This window comes from Podarcis bocagei (assembly GCF_964188305.1).
Source record: "Podarcis bocagei genome assembly, chromosome: 11".
Lineage (NCBI taxonomy): Eukaryota > Metazoa > Chordata > Lepidosauria > Squamata > Lacertidae > Podarcis > Podarcis bocagei.
This window is the reverse complement of record NC_138136.1, coordinates 47213890-47218844: the sequence shown is the minus strand read 5'-3', so window position 1 is coordinate 47218844 and position 4955 is coordinate 47213890. Positions and strand designations below refer to the sequence as shown.

Genomic DNA, 4955 nt, shown 5'->3' with positions numbered 1-4955 from the left:
GCGAGAGAGGTAAGGAGCCAACTGCTTAGCTTAGCGGAGGTGTTGGTGCATGGATAGGCAATATCAGACTCAGGAACCAAATGCAGCCCTCAAGGGACTCAGACCAACCACCCTGTCTCCAGCCCTGCTTTGTACCCTCCTTGAGTGCCTTTGACTGAAAGATGTCTTTGGATGGTCTGAGACCTCAGGGAACTGTTGCCAGTCTTGGTAGATAGTATCAGGTTGGAAGGATTGATGATCTGACTGAGTAAAAAGCAGCTATTCTTGCAATGTAACATTCCCCTGTATCTATTTCCCCCACCCGATCAAGGAAACAATTTGACACAATATGGTTTCCGTTCCTGACTTTCATAAGTACTTTTCTTGAGAGTTCATGACCTCCCACTACCCACAGTGGGTTTTGGAGGGCCATATCAGACAGCTGTTTTACTTATTCTTTATCTGATCTCAATGCTTATCACTTCTTTCCAATCATATACTGTCACAATACATGAGAGATCTGTACCTGTTTGTTCTGTTATTGCTGTTCTTTATTATAGTGCAATTTGCAAATATTATTATTATTATTAATGCTGAAGTGAAATTAATATTTATTATGTTATTTGCTGTAGTGAATGATGGGTGAAATTTCTTTGTCTTCTTCTTGTTTAATTGGTGTAAAACTAATCTGTTTAAAAAAAACAAGAAGAAATTTAGCACAACATGGACAACTCTCCATAGCTCCTTCTTCTAAAGTGAACAATTAAGCACATCATTCACCAAGATGCACATTCTTGAACCAAGAAAATCCATTAGGGAAAGATCTTGTGTTGACTTTGCTAATAGAAATAAATTCAGGGGAAATATGTAAGGTTGGTGCATTGCCAACGCAAAGAAAAACCACCTTAAAACACTGCTAGATTACCCACCCCCAAATGCTTTGAGAAATCTCAAGTTTCATTTCCTCACAAATGAGCTCTGCCTTGTCCTGTTGAAGAGAAATCATGTGATCTGGGTGCAAGAGCGAAAATCTGCAAACAATTCCAAAGAATACAAGCTTTTCCCAAAATAGGACGTGCTGAAATGAAAAGCTTCCCCCCCAAATAATTCTTAAGGTATGTTACCTGTATGATATGACTCCAAATTTAGCAGGATTCAACGGCAGTTTTAAGGTCTGCAACCTTCCCATTCTCCTGAAGAATGTCACCAATCTTCCTTTAGTTTATCTGCAAAAATCTAGGGAAATTTTGACCGAGCAGAAAAAAAACTCCAAGTTCATCACATTTTTTTCTTTTAATTAAATTCAGCAGGTTTTCTGCATGTCCTCCATCCTCCAACAGTCCCCAGAGCTTCAACTCTAGTTGAAGAGAGAGTTGCATGGAGAGAGAGTGGAAGAGAGAGCTGGAGAGCAAGAAAAAACAGGCTTTTTAGAGGGTGCGCCTCACTTGCGCAATTTTTGCTTATGGTTGTGGGGTTCCAGAAATATAGCCTCCGTGTAATGGGGGACGACGACTCCTGTATATGAAGGGTATTGACAGCCAAGCATGTGGTGAGCATATGGGGTGGATGGCTGCCACAGGAACTGGCGTTCCAATTCATGTACTCATGGCAGGGTGTGGCCAAAGTTATGGATGGCTTAAAGGGGAAGGATGAGAAGATGGCATGAGTTGCGAGTGCAACTGTGTCAAGTCATGCAGACTGATCTTATTCACACTTAGGAATATAGGGACCTGTCTTGTATTGACCCAGGGCATTCGTCCATTTAGGGACGCGGGTGGCACTGTGGGTTAAACTGCAGAGCCTAAGGCTTGCTGATCAGAAGGTTGGCGGTTCGAATCCCCGCAACGGGGTGAGCTCCCGTTGCTCGGTCTCTGCTCCTGCCAACCTAGCAGTTCGAAAGCACGTCAAAGTGCAAGTAGATAAATAGGTACCGCTCTGGTGGCAAGGTAAACGGCGTTCCCGTGCGCTGCTCTAGTTCGCAAGAAGCGGCTTAGTCATGCTGGCCACATGACCTGGAAGTTGCACGCCGGCTCCCTCGGCCAATAAAGCGAGATGAGTGCTGCAACCCCAGAGTCGGTCACGACTGGACCTAATGGTCAGGGGTCCCTTTACCTTTACCTATGTTTGGGGTGGCAAGAAAGCTGATGTAGTGTACCTGAGATTTGTGAACTACACAATGAGCCCGGTTTGTCCAAACAAAGTTTTATTGGGCAAGTAGTTTTACAGCTCTAGCTGCCGTCCAAGACATTTTGCTACCTGAGGCAAAGGATGTTTCCCGCTTGCAAAGGCACTAACCACTCTGGCAGCTGAATTATATTCCAACACTTGAGAAAGGCCAGCTTGTTCCACCAAATCTGAAATCTAGGTGACACAGGACAGGTCATGTGACATGGACAGTTCAACAGAGGTGAATGGGCTGGGAAGCTTAGGAAGAACAACTGGGGTGAAGAGTTTTCTCCTCTGTTGCCTCCCCCCCCCCACACACACACCCAGCACCTGCCAGCTCAGCTGGCTGCCTCACTCTTCCTAATGCAGCAGTAGGAACATGTGGTCCTTCAGATGCTGTTGGACTCCAGTTCCCATCAGCCCCAGCCGTCATAGCCAGTGGTCAGGGATGGTGGAAGTTTTAGTCTAGCAACCAACAGAGCTCCACAGGTTCCCCATCCCTGCCCTGTTTTGCACTAAATCATGCAGCGGGCAGTGGTGGAAGCCAACCAACTGCCCCCTTCAAGTTCATCCTGAATAAGCAACAGGCTCTTCTTGTGGTGATAGGAAAGGGACTTGATTTCCTGGTTCCAGTCAACCAGTCTGGAAAAAAGCAAAAACACCCAGCTGCTGCTTTTCTAAATAACTTATAATTAGACTGCAAACTGTAGTCATTTGTTAGGTCCGGATTCAACAGATATGATTCATAGGGTTGTAGGGTTGTTCACAAAAGCAAAACAAACAAGGCAGGATGAAACCAGCATGACTGACAAAATACGTGGAGACTAGCCAACCCCATTTAGCTTGTGCACATTCACACTTAGCGTCTCCAGCTTAGTCAACTGGAAGCCAAATACTCCTTCATGGTACAGCAAGCAGCTCCAGTCCCACAAGCAGGGTGCACCATGGCTTGAAACTTGATGTGATGTGCCACAAGAGGAAGAGGGGACTCCCATTCTTCCAGGAGCAGGATTGCTGCCAGCCTAACCTGAGCCCATTGAAGGCTCTTTGAGAAACTCCAGAAGCAGCTGGAAAGAAACACTAGAGAGAGAGAAAGACTAGATCAGTGTTTCCCAACCTTTTTTGGGCAAAGGCACACTTGTTTCATGAAAAAAATCTCGAGGCACACCACCATTAGAAAATGTTTAAAAAATTAACTCTGTGCCTATATTGACTATATATAAAGTAACTCTCTTTAATAGGAATCAAATAAACACAAAGAAAGTATTTTATAATTACTTTATTATGAAATAGTAAGTAAACAGAAATATGAAAAATTATAAAATACTTTATTCAGTGCGCAACCTGGGCCTGTTTGGCTGAACACAAAGCTGATATTCTGGCTGGAATCGAAGAAAGACACACACGTAGCTCTTCGTCAACAGCTCTCAGTCTCTCTCTGTATTTAGTTTTTATAGCAAATGAAGGAAGAGTAAGCAGGCTGGGGTGGTTCCAGTTGTAGATAGGTAGCCGTGTTGGTCTGCCATAGTCAAAATAAAAAAAAATCCTTCCAGTAGCACCTTAAAGACCAACTAAGTTAGTTCTTGGTATGAGCTTTCGTGTGCATGCACACTTCTTCAGATACATGTGTATCTGAAGAAGTGTATCTGAAGAAGTGTGCATGCACATGAAAGCTCATACCAAGAACTAACTTAGTTGGTCTTTAAGGTGCTACTGGAAGGAATTTTTTTTATTCAGGCTGGGGTGGGTTAAGTAAGGGCTGAAAGTGCCTAGATGAAGTGGGGGAAGCTAGAGAGGAGGTACATTCTGATGTTTGAGGATAGACTAGGTTCTTTATGTGAATGATAGATGAGTTATTTGACAGATCGAACTGAGAGCAAGGTGTGGCTTGTGTAGCTGGGGTGGACATGAATGTTTGGGGTGCAAACCCCAGGCCGGCCAGGTCCGAGGGGGGGCAGGGAGAGACGGGCCTGCCTGCCTCTGCCTGCGCTGTGGTGTGTTTTGCCCCGACCGACGGATGGACCGACCTGCCAGCTGTCTCCGCAGTAGCAGCGCGGACTGGAGCTCCGTCATTCTCCCCGCCGGTGCCCGGGGAGGGGAGTGTGGGGCGGCCGCTGTGGAAGCGACGGCGTGCTCCTCCTCCTCCTCCTCCACTTGCCGGGCTAGAGCCAGCCGGCTAGCGCTCGCCCCTCCTTGCTCGAGCCGACCCCGCCGCCGGGGGCCTTCCCGTCCTCTCAGTGGCGCCGCCTCGCGTCCCTCGTCCGGGGGTTGGGAGGGGGCTGGGGGGGAGGAAGGGGGCGAGGGGGAGCAGCCGCCGCCACTCCTGAGGAGATTCTGAGGCGGTGGCGGGCGACGCGTGGCGGAAGAGGAGGGGTCCCGCCAGCCCCGCGTTTCTCTCTCTCTCTCCCTCACGGAAACCTTCCCCTCAGCTTCTGCCGCTTTTTCTCTTCTTTCCCTCTTCCTTTTTTTTTTTTTTTAAAAAAATGAAAAATCTTTCCTTTCTCTCTTTTCCAGCCCCCCCTCCCCTCTTCACGGAATTTCACTGCACTCGGGCGCCGCGGCGCGCAGGCGCACTGCTCGCTCCTCTTTCCGCGCAGGCGCCTTCTCTCGCTCTTTCGCCTCCTTTTCTTTCTGTCTCGATGGTCCGCCTACAAAGGAGCGAGGGAGGCGCCCGCCATGTTTGGATTTGCATCCAGCAGGAGATACCGCCGCCGCCCCGCCTCTCGCCGCCCGACTCGCCCGCCTCCCTCCCACGGCACACCAGGCAACGTCTCGCGGCACACTAGTGTGCCGCGGAACACCGGTTGGGA

At 48.1% G+C, this 4955-nt stretch overlaps 1 long non-coding RNA gene across 1 annotated transcript; it reads left to right on the top strand.

Annotated features, from left to right (window-relative positions):
• Window positions 1-3235: 3235 nt before the first annotated feature.
• On the top strand, window positions 3236-4619 carry LOC308597939. The gene is made up of 2 exons (XR_014013296.1): window positions 3236-3624; window positions 3883-4619. It is a non-coding gene; the product is annotated as an uncharacterized lncRNA (long non-coding RNA).
• Window positions 4620-4955: the final 336 nt, after the last annotated feature.